Genomic DNA, 19,005 nt, shown 5'->3' with positions numbered 1-19,005 from the left:
TCCCCTCACCCCGTAACAAAGTCTCTGAACACAAGGCTAGAAAAGAGCAGAACCCAAGGAGTCACTGTGGGGGATTCCCTCGGACACTGACCCCACGGAAGTCACACCCCAGCAGGGGGAATATGGAGTCAGGAACTGGCTTTTCCTCTGTCTGAGCCTTTTCTTGTTCACTGGAAAGTGGTTCTGCCCAGGGATGCTGCAATACATGTGCCTGGGTGGACTAGAGAGCTGGAAATCTCTCCCCCCCCACTCATTTCTCCCACTGCCCCTTTCCGTCTCTCCTTCCCCTGTCCTCTCTCCCTGCCCCTCTGGCTGGGACAGTCCCATTCCTGGGGGCTTTGCTCTCCCACGCCTGGATTTGCTCCTGGCAATTGCTAATGGGAGGAGAAATGACGAGGGGCTGTTTGCGCAGAGTCACTTTCTTGCCAGTCCCCAGCACTTTCCCTGAGGTCTGTCTGTTACCTGGAGTCTGTGGCTCAGAATTTGCATTAACAGGGCCCAGGGCTGCCCTAGGGTGCTAGGACCAGCTGCAGAAAGTCATCCCCTGGGCCAGGCAGAGAAGCAGCTTTAATTAAGGTCACTTCCCAGCACAGAGCCCCACTGGGGGAGCAGCAACTGCTAAGCCTGGTCTCCCAGATCGCAATGGAGGCTGCAGCATCCGACCCAGGAAGCTGAACCCCAATGTCCTGAGCAGGGTGGGACAGAGCGTTTGAGCAGCTTCCCTCCTTTAGCTCTCTGGGGAGAGCAGCTAATGAGAGCCCCTCCTCACAGGGAGAACTGCTGATCTCAGTCACCCCACTGTCCATCCGGAGTCACTCCTTGTCTTTCCATGCAGTGACTCTAGATTAACAATGGTCTCAATGAAACCAGATTTCAGAATGAAGGAGTCCAGAATGCTGTGGAAGAGACCATTGTGTGGCATTTCTAGCCCCCTTCCCACCTGCCGCACCCCCAAGATCTAGTATAAGGACTCGGGGCACAAATTTTCCCAATGGAACTGGAAGGTCCTGGAGTTTTCAAGATGTTTGATAAATGGATAGAAAGTTATCATGGTGACTGGGCCTGGCTGGGGAATGCTGGGATGTGCTTGGAGTCAGGATTCTGGCACAAGCTGATCAGAGAGAAGGAGCATGTTTAGTAGCAGCCCCCAGAGCCTCCATCCAGGGGCCCCCAGACACCCCCAGTACCCAGACCCCGCAGCCAGGGTCCCACCAGATATTCCCTGGGACCCAATCCCCAAAATTCCTGAACAGGGACTCCAGATACCCCTCAGCACCCCACTGGGGAGAGAACCCCCACCAGACCATCACTGGCAGGCTGGGATTCCTAAAGGTTCCCCCCACCAAGAGTCCCCAACAGCCAGGGATCACCCCCCCAGGGGACCCCTCACTGGGAATTCAGTCCCTCACTGCCTGCCCAGGATTCCCCTACTGCCTGCCTAGGACCCCCACCTGTCCTCCAGCAGGACCTGCCAGGCCGTTTGCCTGGGACCCCCTGATGCTTTACAATGGGACCCCTCCCTCTGCTTGCCTGGCATCCCGACCTAGCGCCTGGCCCTCCCCCACCCAGTTCTGTGCATTGGGCACGACTGAGCCCCTGGCACAGCACCAGGCTCCCTCCAGCCCCCTGCCCCCCCTCCCCAAGAGATGCCCACCCTCACTGTTCTGCACCAACAAGTCCCCAGCGATACCCACCTCCAGGACCCACAGCCTCAGGGCTGGGCACATCAGAACCCCCCCCCCCCCCCAAACCTCCAGAACCCACCAATTTGATTAGGGTACCCCCTGCCCAGTCACCCAGAGGCCTCCCCCTCCCACAATGCCTCTTCAGCTCCAGCTGCAATCTCCCCACACAGACACCCCATCCCCTACCCCAGCAACAGTTACCTCACTGTGTCTGCTAAGTGGATAGAAAGTTATCACTGCCCCCTGCTGGCCAGTCACACGGGCAGAGGGATCCCTGGGGGGTGCTGCTTTAACAGGAGAATGGAAGGCCTGGAGGGCAAGAAAGGTCCATGTCCTGTCACTAGCTACATCTTCGCACTGCGGGAAGCAGCCCCTCCCAGAGGCCATTTGTCATGGAATTTGGGACACTTCTGGACCCAGGCTGCACTCAGAGTGACCTCCTCACCCAGTGCCAGCTGGAGAAAAGAAAAGGGTCCAGCCAACTCTCCTGTTACCAGCTAGGAACCACTGATCCCCCAAACAGGGGGAGGCCTCTGGATTTGATGGGTATTAAATAGGTTTAGAGAGGAAAGTGGAAAATCAGAAGGATTTTATATCAGTTGTTGATACGAGGTAAAATCTGAGTGTTTCACATCAATATCTGATAACTGAATAGAGAGAAAATGGGCAACATTTGCCAACATTTTATACCCATGTTCAGGAATCTGAGAAAAGGTGTAAATCTGAGATTTTCTTAGTATTTTATAATTAGAGAGACAGGGAAAAATCTCAGGCCATAGTCATTTAGAAATAGACAATTGGAGAAAAAGTGGGGCTTAGGATAATTTTTATCAATCTTTGAGATTTGCAGAGAATACGTGTCAGAAACTACACAGTTGATACATGAGAGAGGGGAGAGGGATAGCTCGGTGGTTTGAGCACTGGCCTGCTAAACCCGGGGTTGTGAGTTCAGTCCTTGAGGGGGCCATTTAGGAAACTGGGGTAAAAATCTGGGGATTGTTCTTGCTTTGAGCAGAGGGTTGGACTAGATACCTCCTGAGGTCCCTTCCAATCCTGAGATTCTATGAACACCACCAAGATCTGAGGGGATTTTATATTACTGTTAAATAACTAGAGGGAAAAGCAGGACTGTTGGACTGGATTTTATATTACAGTCCAATACATATACAGAAAGTGATGGCTCCCCCCACCATTCCCATGGGCAGCAGGGAGCCCTGTGAGGAGCTGCTTTAAGAGGGCAAAGGGGGTGGGGGGAGCTGGCAGGTCCCTGGAGGAGGGAAGGGGGCAGCAGTGGGGGATGGGCAGGTGGTAGTTGGGGGCAGTAACTGGGACTGGGAAACCGGGGTCCGGGCAGCCCCCACGGGGGACACATGCCCCTCCCGCCCCCGCCCTGGCAGAGAACCGGCATCTCACACACACACACACACACACCCCCCGCCAGGGGCAGCCACGTGCTGGGGACGGACCCAGGGCAACAATTTCCCACCCGGACAAGGACAAATCGCTGCAGGTAAAACGGGGGGGGGGGTGACAGGGGAGCCGAGAGAGCGGATCATGGGGGGGGGGGGGGGCGAATCTCCCCGGATGTTACAGCCCGAGCGAGACCCCGAGAGAGAAACGGGGCAGAACCGGAGAGACTCTGTACCGGGGGCGAGAGGCGAAAACAGGGACAGGAGCCAATTAACTCCCCCCCCGCGTCCCACCGACCTTCTCCCCCCGCAGCCACTTCCCCCCCCCCGGGCTCCGCCCCCCCATCCCAGCGGGGCGGATCCTGCTGCGGCTCCCGGGGCCGAGGCGGCTCCGAGGCTTCTCCCAGGTTCCCCGGGGCAGAGTCACGTGCCCGCCCCCCGGGGTCTCTCACTCACCGGCTCACACGGAGGCGGCAGCAGCAGCTTTATTCTCCCGCCCCCAGCGGGGCTCGCACGGAGCATGCGCAGTTCCAGCTGCTGACCCCGCCCTCACCCGGCCTGGAGAGGGCGGACGCGCCCCCGGGGCAGGCTGGGAGATGTAGTTCCGGACTCTCCCTGCAGCGGAAGTGACGTCAGCGAGGGATGCGGAGCCGGAGCTCGAACGCGCGCGGGGCGCTGCGGTTCTACCTGGCTCGTGCGGGGCCGTTGGAGCCTCTCCCGGGCCGGAGAAGGGTTTGTGCCGCTGGGGCTCTGGGCATGCGCAGATCGCGGCGGGAGAGACCTTCATTAATCCCCCCCCCCGTGCCCGGCCCGGCCCCGCCCCGCCCCCGCTGCGGAGCTGCAGCCTCCAGGTGCCGGCGCGAGCCCGGGGGCGGGGGGGTCCCGGGGAGGCTGGGAAAGGGGCGGGGGGGGAAGTGTCGGTGCAGCCCGGACATGGCCGGGGGGGGAGGAGCCGGTGACCCCCGAGGAGCGGGGAGAGAAAGGGGGGGGCTGAGATCCCCTCGGATTTACCGCTGCCCCCCCCGTGGGGACCCCCTGCCCCCCCGCCCTGCCCCCTTTCTCCCTAGAGAGCCACGAGCAGCCCCCACGGTGACCCCCCCTCCCCCCACCCCTGAGAAGTTCCCTGTCCCCCCCCCCCGATTGTGCCCCATTTTCTCCCCCCTTCGCCAGTGGCCAGTTCAGAGCTCGGGTTTGGGGGGTTTCCCCCATTTCCACCTGCAGGGATTTGTCCTTGTGCAGGTGGGAAATGGTTCCCCCGAGTGATTCCTGAGCTGGGCAGAGGGTGAATGGGCAGAGGCTGGGGGGGCCCTGAGACAGGGACACCTCTGGGCTGGGCTGGGGGGGCCTCTCTCTGCTTGCAACGGGGCCTGGGAAGGGCCAGGAAGGGGAGGGAGGAACAAGTGTCACCCATGGAGACGGCCCAGCCCCAGGTTTCCCAGTCGAGCTACTTCCCCCTCCCCCCCCCCACCCTGCCCAACCCAGCAGCCCCCCCCCAGTCACATTCCCAGACCCCACAGCCAGCGACCTTCCGACTCCAGCCCCACTCCTCGAAAATCTTCCCACTTTTCTCTCCAGGTGTGTGACTGAGATCAGGGCTCTTATCGCACTGAGCGTGGCCCTGTTCTGCCAGGCGCTGCAGAGACCCCAGGTGAGATCAGCACCACCACCCCCCGCCCAACCCAGCAGCCCCCCCCCGTGCCTCCTCCATCACCTGCTAGTCACATTCCCAGACCCCACTGCCAGCCCCTCCCCACAGCCAGTGACCTCACTCCAGCCCCACTCCTCTCCCTTGTGAAAGCCACATCACCCAGGGATCCCTGCCGGCCATGGGAATGTGAGGCAAGAAGAATCCATCCCATTCTGTTGTTGATTTAATATCGCTGTATAATCCCCTCAAATTTCCCCTCTTTTCTCTTGAGTGGTTGAATGGTGACATAAAATCTCCCCACATGATGCTTGTCCCTTATATTGGCAAATATATTGTTTGTGCCCCATTTTTCTCCTCAGTTCTGAAATACTGATATCAAATTCTCGAAAATCTTCTGACAGCTGCTGCAGAGACCCCAACTGAGGTCTGGGCCCTGTTCTGGCAGGCGCTGCAGAGACCCCAACTGAGGTCTGGGCCCTGTTCCGCCAGGCGATGAAGAGACCACAGGTGAGATCAGACCCCACTGTTGTGCCAGGTAAAACTGAGACCTGGACCGAGATCACGGCCCCCCCCTTGCGCCAGGCAGCGAACGACTGCGACCCAAACCGCTGCCTCCATTGTGCTGGGCACTTCAGAGACCTCGACTGAGATCTGTGTCCCCGTTGGGTCTGACATTGCACTGACCCTAATGAAGATCACGCCCCACCATTGTACTGGGCACTGCACAGACCCTGACAGAGATCCTGCCCCCACATTTTGCCAGTTGCTGCAGGGGAACTAAACAAAATCCGGGATCCTGTTATGCCGGGAGTTGCAGAGCCCCCGACTGAGGTCAGGCCCCCTGTTGTGCAGGGCTCTGCACAGACACTGACCAAGAGTCCCCATTGTGACAGGTGCTGAACAGACACCAAGGGTATCTCTACCCTGCCATAAAACCCCCCCAGCTGGCCCATGGCAGCTGCCTCAGGCTCACAGAGCTCAGGCGAAGGGGCTGTTTAATTGCAGTGTAAATGTCTGGGCTCGGGCTGGGGCCAGGCTGTAGGACCCTGCGAGGTGGGAGGGTGCCAGACCTTGGGCTGCAGCCCCAGCTGGAACATGGACACCACCATTAAACAGCCCCACAGCCTGAGCCATCTGAGTCAAAGTCAGTGGGCATGGGCCAGCCGCCGGTGTCTAACAAGTTTGCATGGAGAATTTGGGGCAAAACTGGGAACTGAACCCAGATTGTTTGAATTCTTGCCTCTCCCCTTAACCCTAAGCCCAGCGTGTGTGTGTACAGCTTGTTTGGGGCTGTGTCTGCCTTGCATTGGCTTCCAAGGGAGGCTGTGGCATTTCCTTCACTGGAGGTTTCTAAGACCAGGTTAGAGATACACCAGTCTGGGAATGTCTAGGGATACTTGGTCCTGCCTCAGCACAGGGGGCTGGAGTAGACGCCCTCTCAAGATCCCTTCCAGGCCTACACTGAAATATTTCTGTTTTGTGCTGTGCCCTGTTCTATGCTGAGCTGTTTTGCATGGTGCCATTTGTGACTGCACCATGTTGTGTTGCATAGTTTTATGGTGCATTGTTTTGCCTCAGTGTATTTGGTGCCTGTGTTGTGCTGGTTTGAGTTGAGCTCTCTTTCATTGTGTAATTTTGTCCTAGGGTGTATTAGTGAGCATTGTGTTGTTTTCTTTTCCTTTGTATTGTCTTTGTATGCTGTGGGTTTTTTTTTCTGAATTGCCTGACATGTTGTGGGTTTTACTCTGTACGTTGTGTTTTATACGTATTTATTTCATAGCATCAGAGACATGTAGTGCTGGGCAGGAGCTCAAGATGTCATCAAGTCCAGCTCTCTCTGCCAAGGCAGGACCAAGTCTGTGTAGATTCCCTCTGACAGAGCTTTGTCCTACCTGCTTGTCACGGAGTCCCCCCGGTGATGCTCTGGAACTGCTCCCCACAAACCAAGGCAGGACTCTGGGGAGCCTCCTGTCCCTTGGAGCAGACTGTCTGCAGGGCAAGAAGCTCCCACGGCTTCACCTTCTGGGTCTCTCCTTGGAGCATTCAGCATCCTCTGCCCCTCTGGGCGCTTCCCACAGCGAGCCCGCCCAGGCAGTGTCCTGGGGAAGCCAGAGGGTCCTGCCCCCCCACTTCGCAGTCAGACGTGACTCTCAGCCAGCCAGTAACACAGAGGTTTATTTGATGACAGGAACACGAGCTAAAACAGAGCTTGTAGGTACAGAGAACCGGACCCCTCAGCCGGGTCCATTCTGGGGCCCAGCGAGGCAGACCCCCACGTCGGCCCTCACGCCTCGTCCCCAGCCAGCTCCCAACTGAAACCCCCTCCAGCCCCTCCTCCTCTGGGCTTTGTCTCTTTCCCAGGCCAGGAGGTCACCTGATCTCTCTGTTCACCTTCAGCCAGCCCCTTGCGGGGGGAAGGGCCCCAGCCATTTGTTGCTAGGATACAAAGTGTCGGCCATTTATGCACAGTGGGGACTTAAGAAATGCCTAGGGGAAACTGAGGCACGCACACAGTATTCAGAGGAAACATTAAGAACAGCCCCACTTCGTCACACTGCTCTTAGAAACTTCCAGGGACAGAGACTCCACAGCTCCCCTTGTAAGACTATTCCCGAGCTGAACTGCCTTAGCTCTGGGGACCCCCCACAGATTTGAGTGGTGAGCAGCTCTGGAGAGAGAGGAGACCCCAGTGAGTGGGCAGCTGGGTCAATAGCCTAAAGTTGGGAGGTGAAACATTGACGTGTCCAAGGTCACCCAGGCTGCCCTGACCGAGCTAGAAATAGATCCCAGTTCTAGTGCCCCCGTACTGCTGGTCTGGGCACTGAAGGGCTCTGCCACACTGGGGTTTTAGGCAGTGGTGCAAACTCTTAGTATAGACATCATTTACACCGGTGCACTCGGATTGGCACTGGTGCACCATGACCCAGTTTGAAGGTTTGGGATGTGGGGGGACAGTGACCTCTCTGAGGCCTGGGGCTGGCTGAACAGTGCAGCTGGTAATGGAGGGGCAGCAGTGAGGTGTATGAGCCAGGACCACAGCCCCACAGGGCTGGACACTGACTTCTCCTGACCCAGGACACCCCCCACCCCCAGCTGTGTGCAGGGACTGCCTGTGCATCCATGGATAAACCACCTCTTCCTGCAGCCTAATACAATGGGGTCTGGGACCTTTCCAAGCTGCGGGTGATGTGGCTAAGGCATTAACGGGGTCTGTTCCTGGCTCTGTCCCTGACCTGCTTGGTGGCCTTGGGGAAGTCACAGCCTCTCTGTTTTCCTTGTACCCATTGTCTACTTGGACTGTGATCTCTTTGGGGCAAGGAATGTCCCTCTCTGTCTGCAGTGCCCAGCACAATGCGGGTGCTGATTCTCAGTCAGGGTCTCTGCCATACTCAGCACGATGGGGCCCTGAGCTCCACCAGTGTCTGTGCAACGCAAGCCACAGTTTATAGACTCACAGACTTTAAGGCCAGAAGTACTAACCCTTCCCTGTGTCTACTGGAAATACCTCGCCTGATGCATCCTAGGACTGCATTAGCCTGTTTCACGGCCACACCACATTGGCAGCTCATAATTACCCTGTGATCAACCAATACACCCAGGTCTTTCTCCTCCTCTGTCACTTCCAACTGATAAGTCTCCAAGTCATTGCAAAAATTCTTGTCAATAGTCCCTAAGTGCATAATTTTGCAATATTAATTTTCATCCCATTTCTATTACTCCAGCTTTCAAGGTCATGCAGTTCTTCTGGTATGATTTTCTTGTCCTCCATAGTGGCAATCCCTCCCAGTTTTGTGTCACACTCCCACTTCTTGTGCCAAGGTCGCTAATAAAAATGTTGAATAAGATTGGTCCCAAGACTGATCTGAGGAACTCCACTAGTAACCTCCCTCCAGCCTGACAACTCATCGTTCAGTATGACCCCCTTGTAGACTCCCCTATAACCAATTCCTTATTGACTTTTCAGTTCTCTCATTAATCCCCATCTTCTCCAATTTAACAACTAGTTTCCCATGTGGAACTGTATCAAATGCCTTACTGACATCCAGATCAGGTTTCTCTGGCACCATCTACCTTTCGTAACACCATGTTTTATTTATTTATAGTGCTGAAGGCTGGAAGGAACTGTTAGCAATGGGCTGAGAATGGCCATGTGGCGGTGGGGGAGGAGATGGCAGACAGTGGGGAGGCGGCATTGGAGGTGTATCTGGGATTTTGTTTTGTAGGAGTCCATGTCTCTGCTCCCTGTGGCCGTGGTGCCTTCCGTACCAAAGCAGCACGTCAGCAGAGCAGACGCACACACCATAGCTCCGTCTGGAACACGCAGCATTCACTGCCAGAGGGGCTGGGCGATTTTTCAGGGGCCCAGCTTGATATGCCTGGCTGGGGTGGTTTCAGTTGGGCGGGGGTCTGGGGCTCTGATAGTTTGCGATGTTCGTTTTCCCATAGTCAGTTCTTTCCCTTTATTGTTTTACACCCACCTGTGCCCGATGTCACTCCCTTCTTAACTTGCTTTGGTTATTTCAGTTCCAGTTTTTAAATGGGATCTAAGAATTGCAAAGCAGAATGATAGATAAACAAACAGAACCATTTGAATGTTGGCCCATAGCTAGTAGAACGGTAGCTAGTAACAGTCTGCTGTAATTACCTGGTTACCTACAGCATTTTCTGGTGGGGCGGATAAAGCAATGTCAGAGCCAAATCCGCGTTTGAGGGCGAAAGGACTTGTCAGGTGTTTGCTGTCTAAGGGGCATGTCACCGGCCAGGGCTTGCAGTCTGTCAGGAGTGGTGCGCTGGGTTATATTTAGGAATCTCAAAAGAAAAGGTGAAGACGGCTGGGTCACAATATCCAATGAAATCTTCCAAACAATTATACAAATGGACCCTACTGCTGTTAAAACAACATGGTATTAATACTGATTCAAAACTGACACTAAAATTATGAGAGAAACGCATGAGAAAGGAACTGACACCTACTTACCATTTCTTAATGCCTAAAATTTTGACAGTCGTTCACACCATCTTTTTTTCAAAGCGATGCACAGCACACAGACAAGTCAGTTCATTAAAGCACACCCATTATTGACTGCTTTGTGTTGCATAAGCATCTGATTAAACACCTGATTAAAACTGTACCACTGTAAGTGGAAATGCATCAACCCAGCTTAGCTCCAAGGTGTTTAGATGTGAATGAAAAGTTTCTGAAATTAAATACATGGCAGAATGGTTAATGGGGAAAATACACTGAAATGCCTCTACCCAGTCCTGTTGACTTCTTCTCCTTCCTCCCCCCCCCCGCCCCGCCCCGCCCATGGGTTCTGGCCTCTTGGTCAACTCAGCTCCCAGTCCCACAGCAGCTGTGCCCTCTCCCAGCCTTAACCCATTTCTACTGCAATTCTTCACCCTCCTCGTCCAGGCAGGGGGTTGGCGCTGCAGCCCCTAAGGTACCTGCGTTAATCACTGTCTCTCATACTGGGGCTATTTAGATTTCAGGGAACGATTTCTCAGAATTACTGACTCTGGGAGGTGGGAGAGAGGAGAGGCTGAGAGGGCATTTGCTCTTACGGCCACGTTCAACTCTGGAAGCCTCCATGTTACCTCATCCTCCACCCTCCCCCATGTGTCTCTTCTTATGTGTCAGAGTGTCGTCATCTGATCATAATGTCACTCGCCTCAGCAGAGCTCCCAGACAGGAGCTATATCACGAGGGGGTTACAGTACTGAGAGTGAAATACATCACAGGGAGGGTGTAATTATCCTGAAATGAAACATTCCAGTCTAGGAAGTGAAAGAATTCAAGTACGTCATTACTTAAAATTATGCTCGAAAGGATTGGATTTTTATGAATAAATTGCAGTACATGTTGATTTCACTGTACGCACACACAGATGAAAAAATATTTATATAGGTAATATACAGAAATGCTTCTGGAGAAAGTCCAGTTTGATTTAAGGATATTTACACTAAATATCCGTTTATATTTTGCATGTGACATTGACAATTTCTCTTTGAACAGTTCTATGATTTGGCTTTTGGAATCTCAAAAGTTACTGTAATTAAATAATTGTTGTCTGACGACCCCCATAACTTCCCACAGCTCTGAACATTGAAATTGTAAACATTGAAAAAAGGGCTTAAAAATAAATATCGCTATCAATTGAAATTAAAAGTAAGAAATAGACAAAATGAATTTTGTCAAACCCACTTAACAGCAATTGCAATATGCTAGGGGATGGAAATTCACAACTAAGGCACCAGCCTTAATTCTGCTCTGTAGTGACATCAGGCAATTGCCATAGGGCTACGAATTAGGCATTTTATTGTATAAAATTCCAGAATACAAATCGGTATGATCTAAAGACACATGAAATCTTTTCCTCAGGATAACACCGTCATTAGGGTTTTTTTGTTTTGTTTTGTTTTTTGGGGGGTTTTTGGGGTAATTCCCAGAAGTCAATAGATAATAATCTATCAGTTATGAAGTTGCTGTTTCATATTTCTGGGGAGTGTCTGTTATTTTGCACTAGGGGCCAGGTCCTTGGAGAGACGGAACCTTGGTTTCATTGTAACTTGTCCATGCTCAGCAGCTTCTGGAATTTGGTTCAAAGTATTTGCATGTTTCCCTGGCCTGTTCTTAAAAGTGCTGCTTTAGAAAGTGGGGAAGGGCAGGAACTGGCTGCAGGATCAATAGCTGAGTCCCTTAGATATTTATAGCTCATGGGAAGGAGGACGGGGATTGGTGGGTGTCTGGGGATTTAATAATAAACACACAAATATCATTGTTCTTAGTGAGTTTTCATCTTCTAATTCCCATAACCCACTAATGATCCCTGGCTGCCCCCGGCAGTCTGGGGAGGGAGAACTAGTAAACTCCTGGGGCCAGTGTGGAGCCTAAAACACAAGGATCTTTCTGTGGCCGGATCAAAGTCACCCAGAGTGAAATTCACTTCCCTGGATAAATCCCTAGTTCCTGGGCTCTGCAGAGGGGTGGGGAGGTGAATTCCCTCCCCCATTCCTGGGCATGGACCCCCCTCCCCCATTCCTGGGCATGGACCCCCCCTCCCCCCTGCAATCCTCACCCCGATTTCAGACACTACCCCAACCTTTCCCTGCCGTGACGGACCCACTTGATGCTGCCAGAGCCATCTGCCATGGGACCTGTGGGGGCAGAGGCCCAGCTCCAGAACTGCTACCCCTGCCCCCAAGCTGTGCTGAAGTTGCCCTGACTTTCCAGTCTGCAGATCGATTTTGCTGTACCCAGCCCAGGCACCCACCACACACACATTTCCTCACAATACATACCAGGCTGGGGAAGGACCATCTGGGGCTGGCTACAGTCTCCCCCTTGCTGCTGTGAGAGGAATGGGGTCGTTCCTCATATAGGACACAAACATACCCAGGGGCAGAAGGGAAATGTAGTTTCTTCCAGGGGCTTGAAAATGTTTGATTTAGAGTCCTGAGCTCTGTCTTCCTGTTTGTCTCCTTCTGCCACTTTCAGATCTCTTGGAGAGACAAGGTGAGCGAGGTAATTTTTTTTAGAACCAATTAAAAATCCCTCTCTTTGATATCTTGGGACCAATATGGCTACAACAACTCTTTTCTCTTTGAACCCCCTCCCACTCTCACCCTCCCTCAGCTGAGACTGCCCCATGTGATGGGAGAATAAGGGTTCAGTCCTGTAACTGGATTGGGTCGTGCCAGCACTGACGGGAGTGAAAGCCTGTGTGCATTAATGACAGCAGCAGCTCTAGGACTCGACACATAGGGAGAAGAGATGGGAATGAGCAGGTTATGTTTGTGCCGGGTGTGAGTTACTCATGTGGGAATTCTGGGCCACTGCGTACGCACAGAATTCACGTCCAGTGCAGAATTTTTTTTTTTTTGCACGAAGAAAATAAATTCTGCCTGAGAAGTGCTGCAGTTCTACCTTTCACCCACCCTGTCGCACCAGAACAGGCAGCAGCCAGCTGGGTTCATCTTGGTGGGAAATTATTGCCCCAAGCTATACCCCAAATGGGAAGAGAGTTAGTGGGTGCAGCTTGGGAGAGTCCTGAGACACGGCTGCCGCTGGGGGTGGGGACAGGGTGGTCATTCTCGACTCGCAAGAGGGTGTGGAAAGGGCACAGGAGGAGCAAGTGTCCCTATGGAGACTGCCCAGCCCCAGTTTATCCAGTCCCAGACGCTTCTTCCCCCACCATACCCCAAACCTCTTCACCCCTCCAACCATCAGTTGCCAGGCTTCCCTCGCTGCTCCCCCTTCCTGACTGGCAGAGACCCTCTGAGCCAGTCGTGTGTCAGGGCTCAACCCTCTGGCTGAGGCCTTGGGGCACTTTCTTCCCCTCTCGGGGTACCATGCCACAGGGACCCCACAAATCTACATTGCTTAGACTTTGGCTTCAGCCTGGGTAGTGGGACTCAGTGCCCTGGACTTCTGCCCCATGCGCTGGGACTTCAGTTTTCTGCCCTGGGCCTCAGCGAGTCCAATGGTGGCCTTGCTTGGTGGCCCCCCGAAACCTGCTAGTGTCCCCCCAGCGGGCCCCAGGCCCCTGGTTGAGAACCACCGCCTTACACCACGAATCACAGCAATGTTCAGGTTACTGCCAGTCATAGAATGTCAGGGTTGGAAGAGATCTCAGGAGGTATCTAGTCCAACCCCCTGCTCAAAGCAAGACCAATCCTCAACTAAATCATCCCGGCCAGGGCTTTGTCAAGCCTGACGTCCCAAAGGACCAGTTACTTACTTAGGTCAATTGAATCTTAGATCTCACAACAAAGACAATGTTTCTAGCCAGTTCTGTAATAACCTGTATTATGATTTATTTAAAAGGAAATGAGAGTTGTTTACCAAGTTAAAGCAGGTGATCATATAGGTGCAGACAAGTTCAGTCTTAAATTTGAAAAGATAATAGAAGCGTCTATAACAGGGGTAGGCAACTTATGGCACATGTGCCGAAGGCGGCACACGAGCTTATTTTCAGTGGCACTCACACTGCCTGGGTCCTGGCCACCAGTCCAGGGGGATCTGCATTTAATTTAATTTTAAATGACGCTTCTTAAACATTTTAAAAACCTTATTTACTTTACATACAACAGTAGTTTAGTTATATATTATAGACTAATAGAGACCTTCTAAAAGCTTTAAAATGTATGACTGGCACGTGAAACCTTAAATTAGAGTGAATAAATGAAGACGCAGCACAGCACTTCTGAAAGGTTGCTGACTCCCGTTCTATAATAAGCAAGCTCTATATCTTCCTTAGGACTAACCCAGGCTAGTCAGCTGGGGATCTCTTGCTGATGCCTAGACACTTTGCCCCCCAGAGTCCAAGCACCTTACAGATAAGCAGTTCCTTCTGTGTGGGGTTTTTTATCCCCTTACTGCCATGTGCTCTGAGCTGGAAACTCAAGTAATGGGAAGTCAAGAGCACAACAACAATCTTTTGTCATCTTTAACATCCCGTAATACTCTATCTGGATTTGATGAACCTTTCCTGCCAGGCGGGGTGTAATGCATTCTGTTGCCAATCAGCACTTCCCCTAGGTAAAGTCTCTCTCCTGTCTGGTGATTTACAGAGGCTCACAATGCAGCTAGTCAGATATTAACCCTGGCAGCAACTCAATAAAGCATTCATTAAAGTCTAAACATATTCTTGTCATTCTAATACCTGTTTTAACAATACTAACACAGGTGAGTCAGACTGATTCCAGCTATGTGTTTGTCCCTGTTCAGTGAAGACATGGGGGCTTTTGCAAGAGCTAACACCTCATCTGCCAGTGTCACAGGCAGGGTGGGCAGGGATGGTGTGTCTAGCCTCTGTTTGCCAGAAGCTGGGAATGGGCGACGGGGGGGATCACTTGATGATCCCCTGTTCTGTTCATTCCCTCTGAAGCACCTGGCATTGGCCACTGAGCTAGATGGACCAGTGCTCTGATGCAGTGGGCCGTTCTTATGTTCGCAGTCACTGTCAGGAGTATCTACTCATTTGGACTCAGTGGGGAACCACAGAAAGAAACAAGATGTGCTGTGGCAAGAAGGCCCCGTCTCAGAGCCCCTGGGGTCACACTTGCCAAAAGCTAAACCTAGGCCCAGCCCATGAAAGGGGCACTCCCAGGAGAGACTGTATAAAGGCTGGACCATCCAACAACTTTGTAAACCTGTGATAGGGAAAATATCCCCCCACCCTGCTTATAGGCCCAGAATTTTGAGCGTACCTTAACCCCCCTTGCCTCGCAGGCCCAAGGCCTGTAGCTAGAACAATTGCTATGTAAGAACAAAGGTTGAAACTTCTGCAAAACTTGTCTGTACAAGGGGCACGGGGGGGGGGGGGAAGAGACCAGAGAAAGAGGAACTGAGGAAAGGAACAAAGAGGGCCCATATGTGCCAGCTCAGCCAGAATGCGACAAGAGCCTTATCCAATGCAACTGCAAAGGAGGGGTCTTAAGGCAGGCAGACCACCAACGAAAACTGCCAAAGAACAATAACAGGAAAAACCAAATATGGAAAAGTACTGAGCTAGCTTGCTTAATTTTCCATTGATAATCCCAAATAAGGGAAATTTAGTAAGTAATGATTTGTGGTTTTAGCCTTTATAAGCCTGGTGAAATCTGTTGAAGACAAGGCAGCCACCCCTTGCATGGGGCCACGCTGTCCCTCCCTGCATGCATGCTTGTATAACAATAAAGGTGCCTCAGCCTGTCTGATCTAAAATCAACCGTGTGGCTAATTTTCCACAACACCTGAGACAGCTGCCTTGGGGACAATGACAGGGAGAATCCTCAGAGTGACTCCTTTGATCCTGCTCTTCTCTGGCCTTTGGTTTATAGAATCACAGAACTGGAAGGGACCTTGAGAGGTCGCCAGTCCAGTCCCCTGCACTCAAGGTAGGACTAAGTATTATCTAGACCATCCCTGACAGGAGTTTGTCCAGCCTGCTCTTAAAAATCCCCAATGATGGAGATTCCACAATCTCCCTAGGCAATTTAGTCCAGTGCTTAACCACTCTGACAGTTAGGAAGTTTTTCCTAATGTCCAACCTAAACCTTCCTTGCTGCAATTTAAGCCCATTGCTTCTTGTCCTGTCCTCAGAGGTTAAGAAGAACAATTTTTCTCCCTCTTCCTTGTAACAACCTTTTATGTACTTGAAAACTGTGATCATGTCCCCTCTCAGGCTTCTCTTCTCCAGACTAAACAAACCCAATGTTTTCAATCTTCCCTCATAGGTCATGTTTTCTAGACCTTTCATCATTTTTGTTGATCTTCTCTGGACTATCAACATCTTTCCTGAAATGTGGTGCCCAGAACTGGACACTCTTCTCCAGTTGAGGCCTAATCAGTGCAGAATAGAGCGGAAGAATTACTTCTCGTGTCTTGCTTACAATACTCCCGCTAAAACATCCCAAAATGATACTTGCTTTTTTTGCAACACTGTTGACTCATATTTAGCTTGTGATCCACTATGACCCCCAGATCCCTTTCCGCAGCGCTCCTTCCTATGCAGTCATTTCCCGTTTTGTATGTGTGCAACTGATTGTTCCTTCCTAAATGAAGTACTTTGGATTTGTCCTTATTGAATTTCATCCTATTTACTTCAGACCATTTCTCCAGTTTGTCCAGATATTTTGAATGTCAGTTCTATCCTCCAAAGCACTTGCAACCCCTCCCGGCTTGATATCCACCACAGACTTGATAAGTGTAACAGAGAGACTCCCAGTGGCAGAGGGTTTCATCATGTCTCAGAGGGTTACACCCTGGTGGGAGGGGGCTAGGCCTATACTGGAATAAGTTCACTCTGCTTCACAGTGTGGCAGAACCTAGAATTTCCATTAGCAGGGGAAAATGCTGGGGGGAATCGACATGTGGAATGGACAAAAGCCTCATCTGAATTCTCTCACATTGCCCTTCTCACCCTGGCAGGCTACAGAATAACGTCCACGTTTTGCTCCAGATCATCCCCTCCTCCCAGGGGGAAGGAAATGTCTGCAATGGAGCTGGCTCAGGTAAGGGATTATCAGGGAGCTGGTGGTGGGTTCTGCTTGGAGGGAGAGGAGCAGTAAATGCATAGGAGGGTGGGAGCTGCTCGAGGTGGTGGGAGGCAGGAAATATTGAGGGTGGAGAAAGGGAGGGGACATGATGTGACAAACCTGCTTAGGCTTGTGTAATAGAGGGTGCGATGGGTTGTCACCCCGGGGTGCAGTCTGGGAGGCTTCTGGGAACTGCTGTGCCCTCTAACCCTCAAGCTGGGCTGGCCCTTTTCACACTGCTGGAGATTTAGCCTTGTTATCACCCAACAGGACAGCAGGTGGCCCATGCATCCAACTAAGCTACCTGAGTTCTTTACCTAAGCCACTCAAGGACAGATAGACGACAACAGCCAATTTCCCAGCGATAAGCGGTAGCAAACAGATCAAAGCAGATTACTTAGCAAATAAGCAAAAACTCACACCAAGCCTAACATACTAGATGGATAGAATTTGAATTAGCAGTTTCTCACCCTGACTGATGATAGGAGCAGTCCACCAAGTTTCCATACACAAGCTGGAAATCCCTTTACCCTGGGACCAACACCTCCCCCAGTTCAGTCTTTGTTTCTCAGGTGCTTCCGGGAGTTCTCTTGTCTGGGGAATGAGGCCAAGAGATGATGACACACCCCACCTTATGCAGCTTTTCCATATAGCAGAAACCCTTTGTTCTAAACTAAGTTTCCAGTCCAGTTTGTGGAAAAATACAGGTACCAAAATGAAGTTCATTGTCATGTGGTCTGGTCGCATGCCCTGCCAAGTCATAGTAGCCATGACTCATAGGCTGGCTGAAACATTCGCAGGAAGGCTAAGCTCTTCCATGGTCCATTGTCTTTGTTGATGAGTCATCAGCACTGTCTGGCTTCTTCATTCTTGTACCTGAAGGCTCGTTGTGGGTGTTACCCAGAGTAAGCACATTTGAAAGACAGATACCGAATCAATATTCATAACTTCAGATACAAACATGATCCATGCACACAGGTAGGATAATCATATTCAGCAAGTCATAACTTTTCCAGTGACACTTCACATGACTCATCTTGTAGAAAATGCCTCATAATTATGTCCTAATCATATTATAATCCTACCACAATGCTGAATATGGGGTGTAGTGTCAGGTAGGTCCTAATTTCAAGGCACAGGTGTTGGAAATGGAACTTCTTCTCTTTGTGGAACAGGAAATAACCCTCCAGCCAGGACTGGGAAAACTTCCCAGACTCCTACTGCCGGAACCTGAATCTACTGACACTTCAGTAGTTACCACCACCCCCAATCTGTGGCAACTGCAAACTTTATCAGTGATGATTTTATATTTTCTTCTAGGTCATTGATAAGAATGTCAAATAGCACAGGACCAAGAACAATCCTTGCGGGAACCCGCTAGAAAGAAATCCACTCGACCATGGTTCCCTATTTAAAATCCCTGCTTTTAAGCTATTTAATGTATGCTGTGTGTATTTTGTATTTTTCTAGTCAAAATATCGTGCTGAACCAACCCATATCCCTTACAGAAGTCTAGGTATATTACATCAGTACTATTAGCTGCAACCAAACTTTTGATCTCATCCAATAAGAGTATCCAGTTAGGTTGATAGGATCTATTGCAGTGATCCCCAACCTTTTTGTGGCCAGTAGCACATTCATGTTTTCAGAAGAGTGTGGCGGGCGCCAACAATTACTCACATACAGGGCCGGCTCCAGGCACCAGTGGAACAAGCACGTGCCTGGAGCAGCACATGCTACGGGGCGTCCATTCTGCAGAGTCGGAGTGATTTGGGTTACTGTTGGAATGGAAAGACTGTCAGCATCAACATCTTATGATATGAGTTACATCATCTGTTTTTCTCCAAATCCAGGAGAGAAATATTTATTGAACACTTTACCTGTTCTGCATGATGTGTTTTGGGTTTTTTTGGTGCTAGTTCTGGGCAGTGCAGAGAGAAGCCGGGAGAACAGAGAACACTGGTGCCTGCAGCCCTGGAGTACTCTGTCCCCAGGAGGCTTTTCTCCCCTGCTGGGCACTAGGCGGGCACACATAAATGCCCTGGCAGGCACCATGGTGCCCACGGGAACCACGTTGGGGACCACTGATCTATTGTGTCTAAACCTTTTTAATGGGTACTAATTATATTACCCTTCTTTAATTCTTTATTAATGAAATCCAGTATTGGCTGCTCCATTCTCTTGCCCAGTATCGATTTCAGACTAACACTCTTGTAATTAGCTGCATCATCTCTTTAATAGTTTT

The 19,005-nt window shown here is 51.3% G+C and overlaps 1 protein-coding gene and 1 long non-coding RNA gene across 3 annotated transcripts in view; one reads left to right on the top strand and one right to left on the bottom strand.

The window, feature by feature from the left end:
* Positions 1-19,005, bottom strand: part of LOC123360051 (zinc finger protein 850-like) — a gene marked incomplete at its 5' end in the record, with an annotated part of 122,856 nt that overhangs the window by 28,923 nt on the left and 74,928 nt on the right. The gene's annotated exons all lie outside the window — the stretch shown is intronic.
* LOC123360059 lies at positions 3,725-18,443 on the top strand. Of its 2 annotated transcripts, XR_006575952.1 has the most exons (5): positions 3,725-3,826; positions 4,670-4,742; positions 5,144-5,249; positions 16,654-16,736; positions 18,081-18,443. It is a non-coding gene; the product is annotated as an uncharacterized LOC123360059 (long non-coding RNA). The 2 variants fall into 2 exon arrangements; XR_006575953.1 differs by lacking the exon at positions 4,670-4,742.

Source organism: Mauremys mutica, unplaced genomic scaffold (assembly GCF_020497125.1).
Source record: "Mauremys mutica isolate MM-2020 ecotype Southern unplaced genomic scaffold, ASM2049712v1 Super-Scaffold_100210, whole genome shotgun sequence".
Taxonomy (NCBI): Eukaryota; Metazoa; Chordata; order Testudines; family Geoemydidae; genus Mauremys; species Mauremys mutica.
The sequence above is the reverse complement of the archived record's forward strand: the minus strand, read 5'-3'. Positions and strand labels throughout refer to the sequence as shown.